We start from the raw sequence: 27,654 nt of genomic DNA, 5'->3' as shown, positions 1-27,654 counted from the left end.
TTAGAACAACTGAAAACATCACACTTCACTAGTTATGATGTTCATATTTTCTTTTTTTTTTTGTTTCAGTTGTTAAAAAGCTAGCGTTCAATTTTCACGCAACTCGTTTTGAGACACTAGATAGTATATTTTCAACTAATAATTGCTGAAATTTCTTCTTTGACTGTGAATTTAAGTGAAAACAACAAGCTATATTTGCGGGTATTCCTATTCTTTTGAGGTTATTTCACAGCGAGTTCACTCCCATTCCCACATATAACAGAAACCATGTGAACACCACGCTAAACATGTGATCACACAAACTCGATCAGTAACTATTAGCTTTATTTGCAATATATTTGTTTATCTCAAAAATATGGATTACCAAAAAATGTGTTAATAGGTGTTATTGTATTTGGTATACTGTATTAAAATCGTTTTTATTTTTTTGTTTAATGAAAGAATCTCTGTGGAATATTTGTTTTGTTTATTCTTGTCGTGGAACGAAATTTTGTACAATTGGTATGAATTAAGATGAAACTGAATAGTGATTAAAAACATATTTGAATAAATAATTGACAATAAGGGGTCCATTTCTCATTGTCAGCTTCCACTCAGAGGTACACGCCAAGTACAAACGATAAATCCATTATTTCCAATCACTTTGCTTCTTTTTTGGTCTTTTTGTCTATTCCGATCACTGACGCTAGTACGTCCTCACTTCCACTAGGGGTGGGCAAAAAAATCGAACCGAACCGATCGAACCGAACTGACTGAACCGAAACCGATTCGAACCAAACCAAAATCCATTTCAAATCATTCAGTTGAAGATTTTCCCAACCCGAACGGTTCAGTTCAGTTCGGTTTAAACCGAACCGAACCGATAAACCGAAATGTTTTTATAGTTATTTAAATTAAAAATATTAGTAATATCAAAATATTAAAATCCTAAATTAAAAATGTTCCCTGCTGCGTTTCTTTTCTGCGTCTCCTACTCTCCTTCCTGCATATTTTTCCTTTTGGTGGTGTCAATTCTAATAACTTCAAATTCTCTCAAAGACGTGTTCTGTTTTCAATTTTAGTTAGTGAAAAGAACAATATGGAATCATCATGGGTGTAGAGTTATAGTAAAAATATAGATAAATACTCGTATAGTATTTGATGATTTGTTGCAGGTTTTTTTATGATATCACATGGAAAATGATTCATTCCAGGCTTTTTTAATTTTTAATGCTATAAGAGACAACAATATTATTTTTTTCTTTTTATTTAGGTAATTTTCGTTTGATTGAATTCTTATAAAGTTATAAACTATATTTGTAACTTTTTAAAAGGTTTTTATTTTGGTTTTATATTGAATTTAATTTACATACTTAATTTTTTATTATGACCAACACGATTATTTCATGACAACCATACATTTAAAAGATTTCTTGTACAATAAATAAACTAAGAAAAATCTGATGAAACCGAACCGAAATACAAACCGAATCAAATACAAACCAAACCGAATATAAACCGAACCGAACATAACCGAACCGAAATCGATCCAAACCAAATTAACTATGGTTTATTTCAACTGGAAAAATTCTAGAACCAAATTAACCAAACCGAACCAAACTCGAACCGAACCGATAAAATAACCGAAGTGCCCACCCCTAACTTCCACACTATTATTCTTTTTTTTGTCAATATTATTCCTTTTATTTTATTATATCATTAATGACACATATAATACTTATTTATTGAGTCCACATATTGTTAATGTAATTTATTTAATTTCTCTATTTCATAATGATACTTGGTTTTAGAAAAAAAATTATTTATAAAAATACATGTTTCACATTTTCAATATATTTTATTAAGAAATATGATAAAGTACTGTGTTTATTGAGTTTTAGTTGACTAACAACTTGGGTAATAGTTAATCACAAAATATTTTTCCCTTCTTTTTTGATATTTGAAGTTCTAGAGAATTTTTTTGTTCCAGATTAATTGATGTTTTCAAATTTCTATGTAATTTTATCAACAATGCTATATGGCCAGTTATATTATACATTCTATCATGTTGTGGATTAAATTGTGGTTAGGTAAAAAACTAATGATGTTTTTGTTTAGATAATATAATTTTTTTTTAAAAATTATGTACACAATTCTAAATCATCTATTAAAAAAGGAGAGAATAAATTTTTAATCAAAGCTTAATATGTGTGAAAACTAATATACATCATTTTGAAACAAAAATAGTATAATGTAAACTTAGTATTAATTACAAACACATTGAATTTATATATAATTTAGTTTATTTCAATCATTATTTGTTAAATAAATGTAACTGTTAAAAACATAAATACATTTTAATTATTTTTAATTTATGTGAAAAATGTGAAAATGACATTTATTTATAAAAAAAATCATAGAAGAAGGAAACATCTCTATAATAGTATTTGTAAAATCAGTTTTATACTTGTCTTGTTCACGTTAATTTTTATAATGGTCAATTAGAAAATTAACCTTATTGATTTATAAATTATACATAATTTCCATTAGTAAAATCGTTTTTATTTTCTTGCTTAATAGATATTTAACTGGGTTTTTAATTTTAATTTACTTTTCTTTTAAGTTTTTTTAAAACTCACATAAATAATAGAGAATTTGTATTCCCTGCACACTCAATATCCCATATTTGCACTCCATACACAATATCCCTCCAATTTTCTTCCCCCTATCATTACTATTTTCCCCCCATTCTATGATATCTCAGCCTTTTTAGTATATTCAGCAAATTAGCTCTAAATAATAAAAATGAAATATCTATATAATATATCTATATCACGAATTTGTGGACAAAAAATATCACAAATATAATTTAATATATTTTCATAAAAAAAAATAAAAAATAAGGAAATATCTATAAGTTTTATATATATATACATATATATATATATGCATACATAAAACATAGGTTTACAAACAAAATTAATATATCCAAAACTTAAAACTATGTTTTATGTACAAAAAAATAATCAATGCTTAACCTAATTAGAAAAAAAATTGTATGGTTCATTTTAGACGAATATATACAACTTAATATACTCATATAAATCAATCATGATTTTATACTGAAAATGAGAGGTCTAATTAAGTCAGTGATATAATATTACTTAGAATACATATTTTTGTTTATTTTTTGTGCATGTAAATTCACTAGCGACTCAAAACTAACAAACACGTAAAAAAAAATATATTAGCAAACTATTATGATTTAGTCTGGTCAAAAATATTTATATCCATGCATAATTTACAATTATATTCACTTATAACATTTTCCCCTTTGTTTTCCAAAATAACATGTAACAAGTTATACATAATTTTAGAAAAATATATTATGAATCCAACACAATGAACCAAATTAAAGGAGAACAACAAAGTTAACTGATTTTATCCTATTTAAAATCAGTAATTTCATATACGTAAGAACTAATTGAATTGATCAAAATCATTGTCTGTTTAAAAAATATTATATTTATTTTACATACATATAAATTACAAACTTTTTACAATAAAATAAAATATTATTTAACTATTATAAATTATATATTTTGTAAATATTTATATGCATGTATAAACACCGAATAAATCACCTAGTTAATATATTAAAAGCTAAAGCAACAACGTTCTGACAAAGATTCCAACCAAATCCCACTCTTTCATTAATCTATTGCAGTTAAGTTAGCTCTCATTTTCATTACAATTTTATATAAGTGAATTCTATAAAGTAAGACGTATGGATTAGGATCCGATGGGAGTATTATTCCAAATCCCATTAACAATAATTATAAGCATCCTTAAGTATAACAATAGTTAAAACTGGATATAACTATGGAGAAGTATAAATACAATAAAGAATTATGTGGTGTCGTGGTCTTTATCTATTCCCTAACATGCACTTTTTTTTTTTGAACTTCCCTAACATGAATTTGGTAACTAAAAACATTTCCGATGTCACTATATAATTTTATTTTAAAATATAATAATTTTAATATAAAATAATTTTTGCTCCGATAGTATTACCAGGAACGAGCAAAGGATTTAGACCACAAATTTTTATTAGTTTTTAAGGACGACATCTCAAATCTTTTTAGTTAAGCTGGCTATATACGTTTTAATTTCTTAGCTATCTTAAATTCCGTTCTCTTAATTTCCATCATTTTCAGAAAAAAATCATTTGTTTTGGTAACCCTTTTTGCATTTTGTTATCGTGAGTTGAACACAATTTTTTTATTGAAATATATGTTTCTCGTTAAGATATTATGATAATTTAGATAAAAATGTTTTTGTTTTAGGCTACTAAAATTATTGGAACGACACTGAATATTTTATAATTGTGGAATATAGAGAAATGTCACAAATTTGTACTCTATTAAGTGTTCGCTTATTAATTGTGTTTATGCATGAATAATATAGAAGTTTCTAAATCAGTTTAAAGCTACTTATTGTACGAAAAATATATATTTGGGATAAAAAGAAGGTTTCCGGTATTTTATTTTTTGGGTGGATATATGCTTTGGCGCAGAGATTTGTAACTAATGAATTTTTTTTTTTTTGATATTCATGGAGGATTCTAATCGGTAAGTCCAGACTAATTCTCACGAGGCCTTCCATCCGGACACACATAGTTATAGACGGAAAGGTGGCCAAGGCGACTCAAACCCAAAACGGGCATTTCCATTACCACTAGACCAAGAGTTCTTGGTTAACTAATGAAATTACATAACAAAAAATAGGGAGCTCCTCGCAAGGAAAAAAGAAGGGAAGATGTGTAATATAATACTATATGGTTTATTAATAGAAAACAAAAAGATGAAAAAGCATGTTCTTCTTTTGAGAGATGGAAGTACAATTATTATCGAAGACATGAATAATTGGATATTTTCTTACAAGAAAGGTAGTCCCACGTCTTAATAATTTGATTTCAATCTTTTTGAAACAACATAATTTTGACACCCCCTCCCCCACATGTTATATATATAGTACTATTTTCATTATAATACTTTTTCATCTTTTTCATTTTTTCATTTTCATTATAACACTACTTCCAAATTTTTTTGCTAAATACTACTTCCAAAGTATCATTTTCCAATCTTTATATATATATATATGTACAATACAGAAGTACTGTGTTTTTTTTAGTCAGAATTATCGCTGCTACAAGCAAATAGTATTTGAGAATAATTTTAAAGCTTCCGTTTTGTAAAGAAAAAAATATTCATTTTGTTTCAGTTTAAGTTTCATTGTAGAGTAAAATTTTTGTTTTAATAAACATTGTTTAAGAATTTTAATGACAAATTTATTAACAATATTTTCTATTTTATTTTTATTAGTTGAAATATGCTTAGGTTTATAAAAAATGATGTTTTTGTTTTGAAAATATACAAAATTAAATATTTTCTTAATCTATGTGTATAAACCTAAAACGATAATTAAAAATGAAATAAATGAAATATGAAAAAGAAGATAAAAAGATTAAAGAGAAAATAATTAAAGATCTTTTTCAAAAAAGAAAATAATTAAAGATAGGTAGTAAGATGATAAAAGCAAAGCCGATGGCCTTATGTTTCGTTTTTATTTTTTGCTTTTTAATTAGTAATCATTTTAATTTATCAATATATCTTTTTGGCAAAGGATTTAGTGTATTAATATATTTTGTCACTTTCTCTATACGAAAATTGTTTTGATTTAGTTAGCGTAAAGAAATCGAAAGCGTTAGCTGACAATTTCTGTGATTGAAACCTTACTTTCTCTTTTTTTTTTTATAGCTTAGGTCCCATCAAAGCTAATTAAAGGTCTGACAGGTAACCATTCTGGAAACAAGAGAAATCAATAGAAAATGAATGTAGAGGAATAAAATAGCAGGAAAAAATGGGAGAGAGGAAAAAATTATTCCTTGTGAATGGTAATTTTTTGTAAGAACGTTAGGGAATGCATTGTTCCTCGTTCCTTGATCACCATTCATACCTTTAATATTCTCATTCCATAGTTTGTAACGATTTTGATAGGCCAATATAGAGAAAAAAGTTAAGGGAAAAAACATGTTTTGAGGGGTCGAAGTTACCGAAACTCATAAGGTTTGTTGACCATATTTCAATTTATGTTTTTAACAGTCGACTGCAAATGTTATTATATTATATGGTTTGTATCTAACTTGTAACAAAGTCTATGATCTTAAAACCATATTATTTATATTCAGTTTAGTAATTCATGATCAAATTCACAGAGAATTAGAGACATATTGATATTAAGAATACACAAACTTCTTTAGTCTCAACAAATAAATAAAATGTTTTTACACAAAACTAAAAAATGGAAAAGTCAATAAAATCACTTCAAGTCAAACCGACGACAATGAAAGAAGAAAAAATATTTTGGGTCAAGGTTATTGATTAAGACGATCAAATACTAATTTACCATGCTTAATTAATCAACAATTGTTAATCTTTAGGCCAAATATCAATAGTTTAAGCTAATTCACTCTTGTGATATTAATTCATATGATAAATCAAGTTTTTAACATCAATGGTCATTGCTTAATTACCATCACTCATGCATGAATTTCAAGTCCTAATAGCCACTAAACATCTCTAACATCAACTCCCATTCACTAAACAAGTAAAACACATTGATTGGTTCATTCAACTATTTCATCAAACATCTCATGGATATGAAACAACTTATGATCGTATTTAAATATACCAATCAATTAAAGATCGTATAGACTAAGCACATAGCATCATATAACAAGCACTACACCCTAATCTACCAAACTCAAAGCTAAAAAGGTTATACTCACTAATCTTTATGAAACCACTTAAATCATGATCGATTAATGGATAATCAAGAGATTAGAAAGAGAAAAACAAGATTAACAAAATAAATCCTTAAACACAATAAAGTTTCACAAACGTCCAAGTTTTTATACATAAGAAATCAAAAAAACTAAGATAAATTTATGCTTAGGTAGCTTCGAGTTTTCATTTCTCTAAAATGCTTTCTATAGGTCTTAAAACAAGATTTGGATCAACCCATATAAATATGAGTAAACTGGCCAAGTGCTGATTTGCAATATAGCAGCATGTGTATTGGTCGCTACAGCTTCCTTTTGTAGTTTCATGTGTATAGGCCGCTATGCCCCGTGTCTAATTTGGTCTTCACTTTTGAGTCGCCATAGAGGTTGGGCTTTGGCCGCTAGGTGTAGGATACTATTCCCCCTAATTTTTACGAGCATTTTGTATTTATGTAGCCGCCTGTGTATAGGCCGCTAGGCACACCACTACAGCCCACATTCATGATGGCTTGTGTATAGGCCGCTAGTCATGGCCGATACGAGATTCCAGACTCCAAAATCTCTGTTTTGTTTGTTTTCCTTTTTAAATGCCTCCAGTCACCTAAGTACCTGTTTCAAAGGATCCACAATGAAAATGTACATGCAAGGACACTAAATACACCTAGATGTATGCTAAATGAAGGAAAAATATGAGAAATGAGGAAGCAAAAACCATGAAAATATCAATACATCAAATCGCTTGTCTGTGTGTTGGGATCATGATCGGAGTCTCTCCATTTCAGGCCTCCACAATACCTCCTGAACCCTGCAACTCTAAGGTTCAGTATCTCAGAGGCTTAAAAGCTATATAGCTTTGTTTGGCCTTCAATTGGTGAAGCTACTTTCAATGGTCAGAAACAAAAGAACGAGCAGATGATGCTTCTGAGAAAGTTATTCTGCATCTTCCGGTGGAGAATTTCCACCTTTGACTCTCAAAGCAGGTGGTCTTTGGTTTTGGTGGGAAGCTCGCATGAACCAAGCTACGGAAAAAATTTCCGGACTGCTGAATGGAATTACCGACTCGAGGGTACGCCGTAGGTGAAAATTTCATCTAAGATTCTTAAACTAGGCTCTAAGAGTAACTCGAGGGTACGCCGTAGGTGAAAAATCCATCTAAGATTCTTAGACTAGGCTCTAAGAGTAAGGAAGACTACATTTTGCCGATCCCGCCTGGATGACTCATTCATATTTTATTGAATAAGTTACAGGGTCAGTAATATAAGAAAAATTGTCTTAAGCTAAGTGACTCTTTCTTCTTGTTCCATATTCCTCATAAACACTCGCAAATAAGTTATTCAGTGGGGAGTGTGGTATATTGATGATTGTCTCCCTTTGGCCCCCCTTAAAGCTCTATAAAATCTTTCAAAATTTATGAGATTTCTACCTTACCAATGTGGATTAATCTTAAGAACATCCTATATCCATGTGTTCTCAAGATTATGCATTAGCCATATAACATCCGGGTTAGGAGAGCCAATGCTTACACATAAGCCTCTCTTAGATTCAACAAATATGAAAAAATCTAAAATATTAGTTGAAGCTGAGCTAGATAAACCCTTTTCTGAAACTAATTGCTCTTCATTACAAGCAAGACAATATCGGTTGGGTGGATGTCGAATATTCCTGAATCCCAAATGCTTGTGAAAGATGTGGAGCCTTTGGTTATAATGCAAGAAGGTGTTTCCTCCCTACTATTACGTCACAAGATTCGGTTCTGACATCAAAGTAAACCCATGTACCAAATGAACAAATCTCATTGGTGTACACCGTTTAATTGTTGCAAAATTTATGAGATTTTTAAATTATAAGATTTTTTAGAAAAATATAACATATCATTGTTGACAATAAAAATTTCAAAGATATTACCAATGATGATGATGGTTTTTTACATAATCATTAACAATGATGGTTTTGTTTTCATATCTCCAATAATAATTTCCGACATTATCGTTGAAAATGACCAAAAAAAAAATTTTTTTGAATCAATTTTCAATTTTTTTTTGAAATTTATGATTTTTTAGTTTTTCTGTATTTTAATTTGATCTTATTTATTTTTTAAACTTTTAGTTAATTTTTTGTTTTTATTTAATTTTCTAAATCTTTATTTAATTTTCTAATTTAAAAAAAACTGATTTATTTTTATTTTTTGAGATTTAAATAAATTTTCTGATTTTTTAATTTATTGTTTATTTATTAATTAAATAATTTTTTTTGAAAACAAAACTGATAAATCTTTTTTTTTACATGTTCAGCCGGTCAACTTTGAAGGTTAAAAGTTTCAAAGTTTAAAGTGTTAAGTAAGTGACACTTTCAAAAAAATTTATGCGATTTGGAGTCTCTCAAATAATATTTTTTTATTTAGAAAAAAAGGCTAAAATACAAGTGTAATTTGGGTATCTCAAATTTTCTTAGAAAATATTTTAAAGAATAGCTGCTCTTGAGTTTTTCTCTTACTTTACAAAATTTATCTTAAATTTAATTATAAGAAACTCACTTAGAACGTATCAATGTGGATGCTCTTATTCATGCAGTGCCGCCTCTAATGAGGGAACCATGGGTGTGATCGCCTCGGTTTAATCTATTTGCTCACTAATGTAATAGTAACTAAGGGCATGTATACACATATATATATATATATATATATACATTTTTTTTTATAAAATATTTTTTTAACAAAACAAAAGCCCCCAGAAACTCTTATATTTTAATTATAAATATATAAAATACTACTTATAAAATTTATAAGGTAAAATTTCGTAAAAAGTGTATTATAACTTATTAATTTTTTTCGTTTTGCCGTTAAATTGTTTTAAGGACTAAAACAATTTGTCCTAGGGGCCACCAATACGTTGAGCAGGCCCTATCTTCGTTTGTAGTTTCTTTTTAGAGTCAATTAGCTAAATAACCACAAAGAAGTTAGAAATTAGGTGAATACACATGATGTGACAAGTTGTGTCTCTAACAACTAAGGTATGATGTTGTGGGATTTAGGGTATTTAGTTAATTAAGGGAAAAATTACGTATATGGGATGCAATTTCACTTCTTTTTATATTTTGTCTTCATGCTTACTTTTTCAAACTTACGGGTCCTTAGGGCATCCCTATTGAGAGTTCAATGGGGGAGTTCACACGGTTTTCGAAAAAAAAAATATTAAAATAAGTAAAAGAGGTGAACATGTCTCTTGCAAGTTCACTGCACTGAACCCGGGTCAACACTGTAATGCGGGTCCCACGGCGTGTGGCGATCCGCGATTGGTCCGATTAATTTTTTATTTTTTTTTTAACAAAATTCAAACAGAAAAAAAGAATAATAAAAAAATACTTTGTGAACCCCTTCCATGGGGTTCACTGATGTACATGGCTTTAGTTAAGTTGTGGCGACGAACCGATCATAGACTCATATTTTATATTATTTGTGCATTTAATATGAAAGTACACTGTTGAAAAACAACGTGGTAATATGAAGCATCAAAACAGGACTCATACAATCTTATATTGGTTTCTAAAAGTCTTTTGACAGTTATATAAGTTATCAAATTTGTTTTTATTGTAGTTTCTTTTGTAGTGGAAATGTATTTTCTTGCCCTATATTAGTTTGGTGTAAGTATCTTTTTTTATTCATTACATTTCATTTGTATATAAATGAATTTGTTATTGTTTAATTGGTTTAGAGGCAGTTTACCCCTTATATATAGTGGATTTGGTACTAAAAGACACTACTGAAAATTGCAAGTGGTTCGTACATACAAATGGCAATTAGTACTTTATGAAAGTTACAAGTCATATTGGTCCACTCCAATTATATATGTTCTTCAACGAGTGTCCGTCTACTCATCCTCCACTCCAAAATCTTAGTTGCTTCCTGTCTGAAACCAACCTTGCCAGTTTGGTCGTCTTTAAATATACCGTAAATAAGTATATACTTTTTCATATGTTCTTCGTGTGGAAGTGAAAGTGGTTATCCACAACTACAATCTTGACATAATATGATTAGAAGAGATTATAGGCCAATTAATCAAATATCCTTTGCGACCACAGACCGGTGAGGGACGCTCTTGATGTATTTGCATAAACGCATCTCTCCATTCTACTCCTCTTATATCTAGCCGTATCGCCGCCGGCCTGTCAGTAATAAACACGTTCTTGTGTTTTTCTTAGCAACTGAAATAAAAAAGGATACAACACGAGAAATTTCCGAGCGGTCATCCATCTTATTACTACTTTCGTTCAAAAACGCTTTAACTACAGAGTTCTGATGGAATATGGTGCATTAGTGCTGGTATAATCGCACCTCGTTCTTGTTCTTTTTAGCTACCGCATTTTGCGTGTATATAAATATTATATATATATATATATATATAGTTAGAAATTAGATTTTGATCCGCACAGAATATTCTTCGTTAAAAAATCTATTAATCCATCTATTTGTTCACTAATATTTTTAGGCACGTGCTTTCAACTTTCAGTTCGACTGTAATTTGTTATTTTTTATGGTTTTCGGTTTCGGTTGTGATTTTGTTTTTTACGAATTAAAAAATATAGGGGCCGTTCGATTATTTGTAAATTTAGATTTGGTTTCGGATTAATTAGTTTAGCTCTCAGTTTGATTGTGATAAAATATTAAAAACTCGATAAAGTTTCGAGTTTAATTTGGTGCTGATACGGTACCTGTTTTTGGATAATACAGTTAAAAATCACATTTTTTGTATTTTTAGAAAAAAATCGGCTAAATTTAAATATTAACATATAATATTCTTGTGGTTTCGTTGTACTGAGAAATCAGTATCTTACATAGTAATATTTCTTATCTTTTATAAATCTATTTATATTGAAGTTGATTTTAATAATGAAAATAAATTATATTTAAACTCTTACAATATATAATAACTTCCTGAAAACTATCAAGATTGTTTATTTTGAAATTAACATTTATAATACAAAATAAGAACCATTTTAAAATTAATTCATAAAATAACCATTTTTAATAAGAACAAAAATTATCCATGTTTATGTTAACGAATATAAAAAAAAGTAAAAACTGAGGTTTAAAGCCTATAGGATCAATAATTACATGAAACTGGTAAGTTGGACTTACAAATCAACGACCAACTTTTGTTTTCTATAAATCAACCCAAAACATGTTTAAGTATCCTAAAACCGACAAAAGAGAATGCTTAGGTTTTAGGAGAAAGTTGGAGGATCTTCTCTTTATTATCGAATATCTCTATCTTTTAAGATTAGCATTCAGATAATTCAGTTACCATGTCAAACATAATATATTCTCTTCATGTTCATCAAGTTAATTTAGTTAAATCAGAAAATCTTGTTTCTATATATTATCTGTTTTCTATAAATCAACCCAAAACATGTTTAAGTATCCTAAAACCGACAAAAGAGAATGCTTAGGTTTTAGGAGAAAGTTGAGGAGAAAGTTGGAGGATCTTCTCTTTATTATCGAATATCTCTATCTTTTGAGATTAATATTCGGATAATTCAGTTACCATGTCAAACAAAATATATTTTCTGCATGTTCATCAAGTTAATTTAGTTAAATCAGAAAATCTTGTTTCTATATATTATCTTTTGAATTTATTGTATGCAGCAATTAAAAACGATGGATACATTGGCTTAAAAATACATGAAATGGACTTAAACACGATGGATAAATTGTTTAAATTATTGGATTGTTTTGTTTAGTTGGGCAGAAACATAACTTCTTTCTAATTTGTTGGTTTTTTAATTTCCGAAAACCATTAAAACCAATTGAAAAAAGTAATGGAAAATTTTGTAATTAATTGAAAAAGTGAGAGGCATAATCCGAAGAAGGATTCTGCTTTAATAGTATATATATATATATATATAGATGTTATGATAATAGATGGACAAATGGGGGAAATTCGAAACATGATTTCATGTAAAGGGACAAATGATTTAGTGCTTTGCAAAAAAATTCCCCATTTCACTGTTGTTTGAAGAACGGGGTGAAATGGGAAAAAAGTGAAAGACATGATAAAAGTTTGAAGTCATTTTTAGAGCATCTCTAATGGTTAACTTTTTTTTTTCAAAATTTGAAATTTTTCAAAAAACAAAGCAGCATGCTCTCCAATGGTTTGCTTCATATTTTTCTTCAAAATGGAATATTCTAAGTATATTCTACCACAACTTTATAATTAATTATTAGTAACACTTTATACTTTTCCAAATTTACTAATTTTACCCATCTGTTTTGTTTTAACGTTAATTCGATCCAATTACTATTTATTATAAATTAATAATCATTATATAATACAATTATTACACTTAACATAAATAAATAAATAAAATATTTTATAAAAAGCACTGAATACATATATCTCTTAAGTGATTAAAAATATATTTTAAAACAAAAATGAACTTATTTTATTCTAAATTATTCTAAATCGAACATAAAATTCTTAGAAACCAAAAATTTCATTTTCTTCGTTATTAACATTCAGTTAGATAAAAGTAATGATGTAGAATTTAAAATTAATTGGATGACATTAACACTTTTAATTTGTTTAAGTAAAAAATAACAATAAATCAAGTTAAGGATTAGTTTAAAGAAGTACTGTTCAATTCTTCAAAATTTGAAAAAAATGAAAAAAAAAATGAAGTACCAATGGAGTAAAAAATGAAGCAAAAAATGGAAAATGAAGCACCATTGGAGATGCTCTTAGTATGAGACATTTTTGTATGATTTCTAAAATATTCTACTATTAAAAGTAGTATTAATTTACAAGTAACATTTAACTTTCATAAATTTCTTCCAAACTATTAAAAATATTTTTTTTCGGTCTTGTTCAATTCCGTTTATATACAAGTTTTAAGACTTAGCCTTAGTTAAAAATGCTTAGCCTTAGTTAAAAATGCATACCTAACCTATATGAAAAGTAAAATCATATATTTGAGTATAAAATCAAAACGCAGATTGAGATATGGTCTATCCCTAGTTATGATGGCTATGAGGTCGGTATATATGGACCGTCTGGTGTAGGCAGGTTCGATAAATCCCTTATCATAAGGGCTAGTTCAATATAGGCTAATATTTTTAGACTTGAAGTCTAGACTTCAGATGTGAGAGCCAAGTCAACTGTCCTACTACTATTAAGTATTAACTGTTAACTACAAATAAAAAATAGCATGTTTGATTGATCCAATCTGTCTCGGTTATGGCAGGATTGGTATCACATATATGTTGGGAACCGTGCACGTGTTGGTCTTGGCCATATATTTCTTAACCTTAAATTTCTTCCGGTTCTGATAAACCGGGTTTGGTCTACAAAAAGAAGCAGATGTGCAATGTGTTTGGCAGAGATGAGGTTAACCATAACGAAAGAAGCATGCCATCCTTGTTTCAACCAAAAACCTCAAGAAGCCCATCGCTGGTTTATGAATAAGAAATGTGTTTGTTTTACCTTTTCAAGACAATCTTATTTGAGAATTCGCCCCAAGGGTTTCTTCCGCTTCCATAACTATGTAGAACAGCTCTTACACTACCCCAAGGGTGGTGGTGATGCTTGAGGACGGTGGTTGCGCTCCCTGGTCTTCGGAAACGGTTTGCTTTAGGGTTCTTTTTCCCGGAGTTTGGCCAATCTTCTGTGAGAGTGGAGTTGCGTGTAACGCCAAGAAGCTTGGCTGGTCTCTGTGTAGCTTTCCGGCATCGTCTCGAGTCGGTGGTGTGCGCATCGGCGGCTTGGTTTAGATCTGAGATTTTGCGAGTTAAAGATTTATCTCTTGAAGCTCTTCTGGTGGTCTCTAGAGGAGGCGCGTGGGTTCGTCGGTTGTCGGGTTGTGTCTCGATTTCCCGGCTCTCCCAGTGGCGGCGCATAGTGTCGGTGGCGGCGCGTGTTGGCAGCGCATGGTATAAACGGTGGCTCATGGTGGCAGCGCATGATGTAAACGGTGGCGCGTGCTGCCGGAGGCGCTTATTTTTCTCTCTTTCGGGAGCAATTCCAGTGTTCCAGTGGTATTTCCTTGCCCCCTCCTTGGAGTTTTTGGCGGTATGGCCTTGCGCATTGCTCTCTCATCCCACTTAGTGTGCGGCTTTGTCTTGTTTTTCTATGTGGTGGCTGCTGTGTTTAGTCTCCGTGCGGCAGTAGATCACTCGGTATGCCACTTCTCTTGTAGGCGTATTCCCGGAAGGTGAGTTTTGTGCGGTCTGCTCCTTCTATATGTGGGTTCGGTTCAATGGGTGTAGACGTCACGAGAGGTCGGATTGGAGATGGCATTCTCCAGATCTGCCTTTCAAACGACGGCATCGTGGAGACTTATTCTCGTGCCGTCGGGGGTGCATCTGTCTAGTGTTATTGGTAAGGTTCGTGCTTCGATTCTTTGAGCCAGTTTATGTTGGGTCGGGTTACAGAAGCTACAGGACACATAACTTCTATGTTTGAGGGCGCCTATCTCTCGGTAGCTCGCGGCAACCATCTCCTCTTCTTCGACTTTTCCAGCTCGCTTTGGTCTTTGCCCGATCTGCTGCTTAGCTGGTTGTTAGTATAGCTTTCCCATTTCGGTTTCTTGTCAAAGTCGTTTTTGTTGTGTTGTGTAGTTTAATTTTGGCATTCCGCTACTTGTTAATCATTGTAATCGCTGTCAAAAACTTAAAACTTGGTATAAAATTTAACATTTTACCAAAAAAAACATGTATAATTAGAATCCCAAGTTAAGAATGTATCTCATGTGTGTTATTGTTTCTATGCTGTAGATGTCTTTTGGGAACCGGTACCTTCTCCCACTCAGATAAGTCTAGGGTTTTAATATGCAATGTCATTATGTTCTTGAGACCCCTAAACCCCCAAAAATACAAATCGGTTTATATCACATTTTATGGTTGTAACATATGTTTTGTTGGTGTTTATAAAGACCTTGAACCAGGGTCGTTTGTGCAATGCACCATGAACTAGCCCTGAGACCAACCGTAGCCAGAATATATAATCTGCAACAACAAAAGGTTAGAGTTCTTGTTTAATCATCAAACACTAAAGAAATTTGGTATTTACTTTATTGGCGATAGGGCCGGCCATTCGCAAGGTATGGCTTTTCATTGCGCAAATTGTGAAACCCGTAAACCACTTGAGCATCCATACCTATACTAAGTAAATGTAGAAAACTCCTTCATAGCCATTTGTGGATGGAGGCAGCTCTCCCTCCATAATCCAAAGACTGATAAACACAAAAATCACACCTGGTCAATGGGACATTCTTGTGTGGTCCTCAATTTCATCAGAAGGCATTCAATCAAAATATTCTAACTGCATCAACGTTCCGTCAGAGCTTAAGGAAGCGTCTTTACGGAGAATGCAGTGGCGGATTGCGACTCGGAGGTATTTGGGAAGCTGCATAAGTCTTTGACGAAGCTCTGCTTGAGAGACCCTTATGCTTGCCAGATTTACCAGTTGATATACTTTCATCGCTCCGAACCAAGAATAGTGTGGAATCATCGTCGCCGTCAATGAGTCTTCAATGGACTTTTTAATCTTCTTGAAGACTATTTGAGGGACCAATCAGGGTTCTTGTGTGTGTTTGCAGACGACGAATCTTTGATCTTTATTTTGGTTTTTTTTTTTTAATCAAGGAGGAAGAGAGGACAGGCTTGCTCTGTCTTTGTGTTCGACCGTTGCATTCCCACCCACCAGTTTGTCGACAGTTCGTTGGAATTGTTTTAATGGGCCCATTATTTTGGGAAACAGATACTATTGTGCTTAGATTAAGGCCCATCTAAGAAGCATATCCAGGAACGGAGTTTTTGTTCCCGGCGGTTATACAAGCCGGTGACGAGAATGTCAACGTCACTTATAAAGTTACTAGTGTTACTCCCGTGCTAAAGCACGAAACAAATTTGTATTTTAAATTTAAAAAATGTGTGATCTCTTTATACTTTATCTTATTTAAATTATATTAGTAATTGCAATAATTTATATATAGGGGGATAAAATCAGATAATTTTACTTCTAGTGTTTCCAAGTACTCTATATTTTTCTCATTACCATTTTTTGTTGTGGCTGTTAATTTTCATCCAATCCAAAAGTTTTGAAATTTTTATCTGCTTCTTTCTCCCAAACATTATCAAAATCATCACTCATATACAATTTCCTATGAATATAGAGAAAAATTGAATGGATTAGTAAAAATCGACAATACGTTTATAATAGAATAAAAGTGCTTATTGTTACCTCATGTTTTGACGTAAATTGCTCAATAATATTCAAGATGCTTACTGAATTCTTTCTTTACATTTTCTTATTTGTTAGCAATGTCTTCTCTAGCTTCAAATTTTGTTGATGATTCTTGAAATCCTTTAAGAAGCAAGCATAATAACAATTTCTTGTCAATTGCTTTCAAATACGTTTTCTGCTTTGGTAGCAAATGGATAAAAAAAAATTCCTAAAGATAAGTCACAAAGCAGATATGAAAATCAGTTTATAGATAAAAGAAGTAGAAAAATAATTTGTCACTTTCATTACTGATAAATGGTGAGAAACTAGCGTTCCTGTTAATTAAAAGATTTCAAAAATCATCGTGAGAATGTAACAACTGTCACAAAAAGATGTTAGAAGCAATGGAAAAGTACAGTAGTAATTCAATCATTTCTAAAAAGATTATTTCAGAAAAGATAAGCAGAAAAACCGTGAGAATATAGACAAAAAGGAATATCAATAAGAAGATTGAGAAGTTCTTGTCTATTTTGGTCGTCTAAAAAGTTGCAGAGCCACCATATGTGAACCTATGAGAACATAAAGAAAAAGGAAGAGCAATCTGGTGGAGTTTGAGAATAACTTAGCCGATTGCTATATTTATTTTTCGACATCAGAGATTGTTGTTTATACAGAGAAAAAAAACAGTTTGATAATGAAGAAGAAAATTGAAACGTGGGATGAAAATCCCGAAAGAATTGAAATTTAAGTAGTTAGAGTTGCAGAAAAATAGGGAATGAAATAAAAGAATTTAATCGACTAATTTTTGTTAACCAATGCCATGTGTCAGAATTTTAGTGGTGAACTGACTTGTGTTTTAGTATATAAGGGATACATTACACAGATTAAAGTAAAATTCTTAAAACAATTAATGCTTTTTTAACAATTAATGCTATTGTATGAGTTTTGTTTCTTTTGGATTTTTTTAATTCAATCACTTTTGAGTGGGTCTCTACATGCAGCATGTCGTGGTCAAGACTGCGACAGGTATCGATACGAGGCCATACCGGAAACACGGTGAAGCATGAGGAGGATACGTGGACTTGTACGAACCAACTTAATCTAGTCAGTTACGAGTTTGTGTCTGAACCATTGATGTAGAATGTGACATTATTCTAGCGGAAGAACAAAGATTGTTCTCTCTTTTTTTTTGTCTTCTAAGTTATGGATTGATTGATTATTGAGTTTGTAAAGTTGCTACTAGTTGTCTAGTCGATGAATATTATTGTTTATTTTTCAAATCATATAAGTCAGAGATTTACTTTAGAAAAATTTACGCTCTAGCATACTTTATCTTTTCTCCGTAACATTCTAACATACTTTCTCCATGTGATATACTTTCTTATGTGCTATTGTCTTATTTACCCCCGAAACTAAAAATTATTTAGTTACCTTTTCTTTCTCTTTATTTTTCTTTTATCGTGACCCAACATCTCATTCTCTGACCTAGACCCCCTTCATTTTATTGTTCTAGCGGAATTGCGAAGGCAGCCACCTCCTCCTTCTCGACGAAAACACAATCTCCTGTCAATGTTTCACCGGTGTTAATCGTTGATTATATAAATCATAATGAAGAGTATGACCTCTCTTACTTGATTTTAATTTCCTCATCCCATGATTATGGCTATTGTTGACAACTAGATCTCCTTCTATGGTTATGCAGAAAGCGGAGAAAGTTTTCGTCAAGATACGATGTATTGTTTGCAGGATACCACTTCTACTCACCCAGAAAACCCTGACCACATCAAGAACTCAATTCAGGATATCGAACCTACTTCTCCACTTAGCAGCTAGTTCAACGCTGAGCAGTTTTCAAACAACCCTCGGTCTAGCCTACTAACCACCGACCACATCTTGCTTGACCACCCAGACGAAATCATCACCAGCGATCATCCGATCACTGCATACAACCCAGTGTGTCAGCCCTCCGCATACCCGATACATTTTTCACCCGACCACGATTCTCCCACCCACACTTCACCCAACCACACTTCTACACAACACAACTCTCCTGGCCAGGCCTCCGCTGCAAACATGTCCGCTGACCACAACTCGCCCAACCACACTTTCCATCTCTTGACCATGCGGACCTGCACACCGAGCAAGGAATAGTCATAGACCAATAGCACAATTACTTAGAGATACCAGTTTATGTTGAATCTAGGTTTCGAATCCTTACCACACCTTCACTGAACAGATATTGTGTTCTTTCCCAACGAGAAAGAAAGCCAGCAATTACTTCATCTAAGTTATCACTTTTAGATAGTAGGTTTCTACTTGATGTAACACCAACCATCCGATTCGTTTTAAAATAACTTAATCTGATGGTTCACAACATATCTCATATTTATTAATAAACCTAATAATTTATTGCAAGCAGAGGAATAATGCAAGTATGGTCGCTTTCATACTTTAAACTTGAACAGACTGTGAGATTTGGTTGAAAAGTAAACGTAACATTTAGTAAAAATTCGTTCACGAGAAGGGTATTTATGGAAGTGAAAAATCAAAAGTAAGTCAAATAGTACACCTCAAGTGTAAAGTACCTAAATATGTTAAAGGTCCATGACAAAGTAACCCATCATGTAACTCTCTCTTTACTTTACGTATATATCATTTATGGATTTATGCAAGATTCATTTAAATATTTGTAGACTGGTCTAAAAATCATAATGTAAGGAAACACTTCAAACATTAGATTCGAAAACTTCTCTCTCTTGTTTTCTCCGATCTCTTTCTAAAAAGTTACAGATTTAAGATCTTTGTTCCGGTGGCCGGTGGCCTTCCGCCACCGGTCGCCTAACCTTTTGTTTTTTTTTGTTTTCGTTGGGTTGTATTATACTCTCGTTTTCGCGTAGGCGACTCTCGTTTTCGCGTAGGCGACTCTTTGTTCGCATAGGCGATTTTGTTGTGTAGCTTCATCCAAATCGGAGTGTTTGTCATTCCTATCTTCTCCGATAAGGTTGAAGATGAATAAAGTTCTTGAAAGTTCTTTCCTTTCGCAGTTTCTTCGTGTTTAATTCCATCAATTATTTGATTGGATGCTTTGTTCTTTGTTTCAACTGAACATCCTTTTATAAGAGTCAGTAGCCATAAATAGGCGTTCAAGGTAAAGCTTCTTTGTCAAGGGATGATTGAGTTTTATTGGGTTTCTTTGGTCCTTTTGAAGAAGATTTAGCAGAGTTGGTGTTTTGATAACAGTCCAACAAAAAATCTATCTTCATCGGATTGTAGTCTCTCCTGATTAAATCAACGAAGAATAAAGAATTTTCAGTCAAGTAGTTGAGGTTTGAGCGAAAGGTTTTGTGGCATCAGAGTTTTAATGAAGATATGAGACAGAGAAGGTCCCCAGCTAAATCTCCAGCAGTTTTGTGATGCTTGGATGGAGCAAAGGCCATGATTGCCTTATTTGCTCTGTTCATATTTTAGAGAGAAACTCCGGCGGGAGCAGGAATACGAGTTGCAGTGTAGAGAGATTTCCGGCAGTGGAGCTCTGAAGCGGTGACTGTGTCAGGCGTTAAATCCGTGTCAGACACGTGTCCAAGAAGTCTTCCACCTTGCAAAGGAAAAGAGCACGTGGAGAGTTTGAAGCTTCTCGAGTTTCCTTTTTAAATGGGCTGTATTTTACTATTATTTCTCTGTTTAGGCTTTTAACTTGTAAAAACTTGATGCCATCTTGTAAAACAATGCCTTACGGCACGTTAATGAAAACTCAAAGTTGACAAAAAAAAAAAAAAGGAAACACTTCAATGTCGGTATAGTTGAGTTGTATGAGCTGTATCCCTTACTTATTAATAAAGAATTTGTAAGTTATTTACAAACATGTCACTTTAAAATCTAACCTTTAATTTGTAAGTTATTTACAAACATGTCATTTTACTTAGGTGTCACCACCATAGATTGTAAGGTACTTAACTATCAAACCATCAATCACTAGACTAATTACAAGAAATACCATTAGTCATACCAATTATTAACAATAACTATATGAATAATTTATTTTCATAAAAAGACTATAACTATACGCATAATTCATTTTTGTTTATAGTCATATGCTTGATATTTAACAATACGATATATATGAATAACAAAACATGTTTCATCCATTATTTGTATCTTATATACTATTATAATCCATATTAATATTTCTAAAAAACAATATTTTTAGTGTTACTATAACGTATTTATTCATAAACTTCATTTAGAAAAAATTATGTGCAGTATATGAAATGATTATATAGATTAAGTTTAAGAGATCAAATGAAGTGCGTATGAGGAGACCCACATGATTGTATGAAAATGTCATGTAAATTGACAGATTTACATGATCAATTTGAATACTTTACATGAAAAAAATTCAAAATGCCTACGGTTCATCTTATTTACTTGACCGTAATCAATATCCATTAGCGAGAGTGTACATTACAAACATGATTTGGAAGGACAAATTACAATCATTCTTAGATATGGAAATTTCTAATAAATTACAATTATTAGTAATTGGGATGTTAGTAACATTCCAAAATAGAAATGATACATTACTTTCATTTAGATCTATAAGATTATACAAGACCTTAATTGTTGGTCAAAATTTGATTGTTTATATAGTTTTACCCATATTTGGTAATAATAATATAATAGTTATCATGTTTCAAAGGATACGTGAATTTAGGATGAAAAATCATATGGAGAACTGATTTACAAAATATCCATAGTCTAATTAAGGTGATATATAAACTCTTAGTCACTCACACTGTATATTAGCTTATTTGTACTGCAAGAATACCAACCTAATAACACTAGATGAGATTATAAATACAGGTGTGAGTGCAGGTTTCGTTTATTGATAAAACTAATGATAATGAACTATTTTTTGTAGATAATATGAGTTTCGTTTAAGTTTTTTTTTTAATTTTGCGCAGGTCTCCACCTAGTTAACTAAATAAACAACATATCATATAGATCTCCAACTTCCAAATCCAGAAAGTATCATTAACTATCATTTGAGTCTCATCTGTAGCGTTCACATTATGTATCTATTTGTGGACAGAGGATTGACAACGTCATTAGAAAATGTGTAATCCTTCTTTTCCAGGGAATCGGTTACCCTAATTGATCAATAGTACAAGACTCTGTGGTACAAGTTTATCGTCTACCTAAGACATTATACTAACAAAACGAATGCAATCTTATTAGTATATTGATTTCTTTTATTATATATATGTTGAAGTGAGTTGTTAGGACATAATTAACGGGAGTTTTTAGTAGATTTCTTAGGTGGTGAATCCACTTTTCTTGATAAAACTCGATCTCAAAAGTCATAAATTAAGAAACGATTGTGGAAAGTTTTTTGCACTGTTCGCGGGCCCTACCGACATGTGACGGTCCGCGATTGATTCGCTTTTTAATATAAAAAAACAAAATTGCCTAAAAAACCGTAAACAGTTTTTAGCGATAATGATGGTCTTAGATGTTAAGTATACGTTCGGATATAATAAATCAATTTGTCTATATTTATGTAGAATTATGATATAATAAATCAATTTGTCTATGTTTATGTAGAATTATGATGACCACATTTATTTTGGAAACTCGATAATAACGTACATTTTGTCACAATTGTCCGACAAATTAAATTGTGTAGACCTGTCATAGATTTAAAGTATTAAACTACTTGGTGTTCAAAAAAAAGAAGTATCAAACTACTTAAAACCTTCAAAGAGAACTAACCCAATCAAATTCTTTGCTCACAGTATAACAAACGGTAAACGTGGGAGATTCAAGTGTTACCATTTTTTCACAGTTAGTAAAATGAAATCTTTTAATAACTTATCGTACTATAAACATTTGAGATTTGCATTGTTTTCACAGTATCAAGATTCAGAAAACCGCCTTACCCGCATATAGAATTAGAAAAATACCTTGGCTTGTGTATAATAATACGAGAACCCATAATTAATAGTTTAATACGTATGTGTCTAGACAAAATAAAAGTTATATGTCTAGGTTCGCTGCAGTCTGCAGATTATAACGGCAAACCTTTTTGTTCTTATATGTGATGTGTGTGTGTGTTTTTTTTAGCAACCTATGCGATGTGTGTTAGTGTTCGAGATAAGTGTGTATTTTCATATATTATATAGTGCATGTGCCGCGCTGGGAGTCAGGGATACTAGCAAAAATTCATATATATATATATTATTCATAAATAAAAATAACGACCGAATAATAATAATAAAATATGTAAAAATGATTTGAAAAAAATAATAATATATGTCATAATGTAATATAATAGGCAATACTTTTAGAGAAATTAAATAGATGAATCAATTGTGTTACATGCCCGGTCGGGAATTTCGGGAGGTGCATCTTTGGTCGATGATCGAAGCAAAACTTTTCTTTTTCTTCTTTCTACGGATACATTCAATGTTATTGCATTGCACCAAAGCTGAGCCCACATGTATTGATGACCAAAAGAACATAAAAGAAACTACTCTCTTTTTATTATTTGTGTATTCAACAAGTACAAACAAGTTCATTTGCTTACCGCGTACAAACAAGTTCGATTAGATATAAGAATAATCTATAGATTGCCAGACATGTCCCAACTCGATAGAAAGGGAAATAAGCAAGTGTGCAAAAGCCATGATGGGACCAATTATTTCTTAAAGTATTGGATCATTTTTGGATAAATCTTCGTTTGCTGATGAATTGCTGATATTTTATTCTGTATGATTCGACATTGGTCCATAAATACATACACAAATGTCTCAAACTGTATAGAAGAATTGTGATAAAGTTAACGTTACATACACAATTGTCTCAAACTGTATTGAAGAATTGTGCTAATGTTAATATTGAACAGTCAAATATAGATTATGCATATAAAAATTATCAATGGAAAAACAGTATAAATGTAAGAATTACGGGCTTTCAAAGACAAAGGTATTATATATAGTGTGTGAGAGAGATCTTACAGATGAATTTATTTTTGCAAAGGTATTTTATTAATTGAAAAAAGAAAAGGACATATTTTTTTGTGTGGTTGCGATGGTCCCTTGTCACTGAATAAATTATCACCTAAGTTTTTGTTTCATGTAATGAATGTGCCTAAAGATAAACATGAAGGAAGGCCATATGATCCAAAAAAAAAATCAAACATGTACAGATTCAGCATTTATTTGTTTATCTGCAATATTATATATTCTTTGACATTAATTCTTTAACCGGATACCCAATCTATCATATTACTGCATGAAAGGCACCACTCATATTAAAATTTATATCAAAAGTTTATACATTAATGCATATGAAACTATACTTACTTTAAATAAACCATAAGGCAGTGGGGAAAAAACCTTGGTCATATGGGTATTTCAATTGCATTCCGACGCCATTAATTTTTATTAGTCTTTTTTTAATAAGTAACTTTTTATTAGTCTTCATCAATGAAATTAAACATGAGAACTACCAATTAATGGTCCATTAAAAACTACATATTAATGGTAATATCCATGCAACACTAGTGAGAAATTAAATAATTAATAAGTTATTCAATTCTTAATCTGTTTTTGACTAAAAATTCATTAATACTTATATTTGTTTAGGTTTTGAGCACCAGAAAACGTGGAACTATGCGAATTAATAAAGAAAAAAATTTACAAGAGATCTGCATCATGCCGCAAGGAGTACCGTCAAACTTGGATCTCATTGGATGACTTGGTGATGTAGTAAGGAGTGAATCCTCATAAGTCGGGTAGAAAAAAATCGTTGACTGTAAAATCGTCTTTGATGTTTCTCACAGTTTGTAATAAAATAATTATCCAGCATTAAAAAATATTCCACTTCATAAATATCAAAGAAAAACATAATATTATTATAAAAATAACAATAATAATAATAATAATAATAATAATATTTTTTAGTTAAAAAATATATAATAATATTTTTTAAGGTTGGTTCCTCTATTTTTTTCTTATTCCGCGTCAGTGATGACCACATAAAAGAATCGCCACTCTATAATGTATTTTTAAATTTATAGACATATCAATATAATCATTTTTTTAGACATCATTTGAGAATTGATTTGCTACATGTGTTTTTTACAATCATTTTCACACAAAATTGGCTACTAAAATTGATGACATGACTTATGACTAAATATAAAATGGACAATTACATTTAATGTTGATTTATATTTTGGTAAATTTTTAGAATATGGTAATAAGTCATGCATTGCATTTTTAATGTTGATTTATATTTTTGGTAAACTTATTAGAATATGATAATAACTCATATATCATCATTAAAATAATATGTTCAAATATGACATTAAAAATGTTGAAATATTATTTAATTCAATTTTTATAGTTATAAATTTTTATTACTAAATTTTCAAAAAATTACAATTTTTTAAAAAATATAAATTTTAATCGTAAATCATTATTTTCTGTTATATATCTAATTCTTTTTATAAATACTGTTTATTTTAGTTTTTGTTAATATTCAATTTTTATATGAAATTTGTATTAATTTTAAACAAGTTTATTTAATATATATTAACCAAAAAATAGGCAAAAATTTATCTTAGATTATAATTTTAAATATATACATATAAATTCTTAATAATTTAAAATAAACAAAATATTTTTATCTGAATTTTTGTTTAATTAAAACAAATTTATATTAAAATATTTATAAAAATAAGAAAATCTGCAATATTAATAAAATTTAATTTTTTTAATTATAATTTAATTTTTTAAGAAATTATTACTGTACATAGTACAAGAAAAGACCTGGTATACATTATTTGAAAAATGATTTGTCACATGTCATCACTACAATCACTTTCTCAAAAAATAATATGGGCTACTAAAATTGATAACATAGCTTATGACATGGACAATTATGTTAATGTTAATTTATATTTTTGGTAAATTTTATAGAGTATTGTAATAACTCATAAATTACATTTAGTGTTGATTTTTAATGTTAGTATTTTCTTCAGAATATGGTAATAACACATTCCTCATCATTAAAATAAATATATTCAAATATGACATTACAAATTTCAAAATATTATTAATTCTATTTTTTATAGTTATAAAAAAAATATTACCAAAATTTTAAAATTTTGTTTTTTAAAATTATAAAGTTTAAATCATAATATCATTAGTTTCTTTTATATATCTACAAGTTTTATAAAAATACTGTTTAGTTTTAGTTTTTGATAATTACAATATTTTATATCAATTCTTTTATTTATTTTATACAAGTTGATTTAATATATTCAACCAAAATGAATAGACAAAAAATCTATCTAAGATTATAATTATAAATATATACATATATTTTCTTAAATGTAATTTAAAATAAAAAATATTTTTTATCTTAATTTTATGTTTCATTAAATCAATTTATTTTATTATATTGGTAAGAAAATAATGAAATATACAATATTAATAAAATATAATTTAAATTAAAAAAATTATTCTGCACAACACCACCTAATTCCATTAGAACAAGTAGTGAAAAGTCAAAAACAAAACCAAACGATACGTACGAGTCGTCTTTCGGTGATATGCACATATATTACATTTCTAAGTTTCTATCCCCGTTACTATATAATTTGAAGCGTATGAAATTTAATGTTTAAAAAGATGGTTATTTCAAAAGGTGGTGAGGTCTAATAAATCCAAGAAGGGTTTACTGGTGAACAAAAGACAAGTAAGACTTCTCCACTACTTCCATGATGCGAACTTGCGAAGAACGTTGCCTCCTTTGATTCTGATTTTCTAATTTCGAACAATCCATCGACTAAAACAGAAAGACTAGTAGAAAGTTCTTAGACGTGTATATAGCTATCATAGTTTGACACTCTTTATATAGCGATTTATGATTTATAAGCAAACAATGCATGCTTTGTTTAATCAGTTAGATGAAAACGTTTCCGATCAATCCAAATTCCAAAAGATGTTAGGAATGGACACTATTTTATGATTGAGCATTTTTTTTGTTTCTATTGTAAACATATAAACATATACAAAAAAATATAGATATAGTGTTTTTTTTTTTGTTAAAGGATATAGATATAGATATAGTGTTAGAATTGGTTTTACCACAGCTAACCAATAAATGACATGAGGAGAAACAACACACACGATTAAGCTTTGTGAAACAGAAGTAGCCGCAAAGAGCAGTTGGCCTGTAGGCGAGAGTTCGCCTAACTCGGCCACAAAAAGAACCTTACCTATTTCGAATATTCTTACAAAGACGCCGGAAAGCACAAATGACAAAAATGTAAAGAAATCCCTTACATATTAGAAGAGAAGCATTGTAATAAATGCATTCATATTATAATAGATACGTGGCAGCTTCACAATGATTTGATAATAAATATGCTAACGCGTTCACACTATATTCATAAATATGTTCACACTACGTATTTTGCGTTTTTTAATATAAAACTCACATAATGGTTCCAATAAAACTCTTGATTTTTCGGTTCAAATAAAAATAGATAAAGAATCAAAAACCAAACTATATATATATTATTTTTATTGTTTACGGATAAAGTTGAGC

General features: G+C 30.4%; 1 long non-coding RNA gene across 4 annotated transcripts; it reads right to left on the bottom strand.

Moving 5' to 3' along the window:
- Positions 1-63: 63 nt before the first annotated feature.
- LOC103851692 lies at positions 64-27,654 on the bottom strand. 4 transcript variants are annotated; one of them, XR_629814.3, is made up of 5 exons: positions 17,338-27,653; positions 17,056-17,178; positions 16,068-16,975; positions 15,883-15,969; positions 64-15,818 (listed from the first exon to the last, which is right to left on the bottom strand). It is a non-coding gene; the product is annotated as an uncharacterized LOC103851692 (long non-coding RNA). The 4 variants fall into 4 exon arrangements; XR_629815.2 differs by having other exon boundaries at positions 15,883-16,045; positions 16,870-16,975; positions 17,338-25,464; XR_004454975.1 differs by having other exon boundaries at positions 15,883-16,975; positions 17,056-17,233; positions 17,338-27,654.

This window comes from Brassica rapa, chromosome A02 (assembly GCF_000309985.2).
Source record: "Brassica rapa cultivar Chiifu-401-42 chromosome A02, CAAS_Brap_v3.01, whole genome shotgun sequence".
In the NCBI taxonomy this organism is placed as follows: domain Eukaryota; kingdom Viridiplantae; phylum Streptophyta; class Magnoliopsida; order Brassicales; family Brassicaceae; genus Brassica; species Brassica rapa.
Note: the sequence above shows the minus strand (reverse complement) of the source record. Positions and strands in the feature narration are given on the sequence as shown.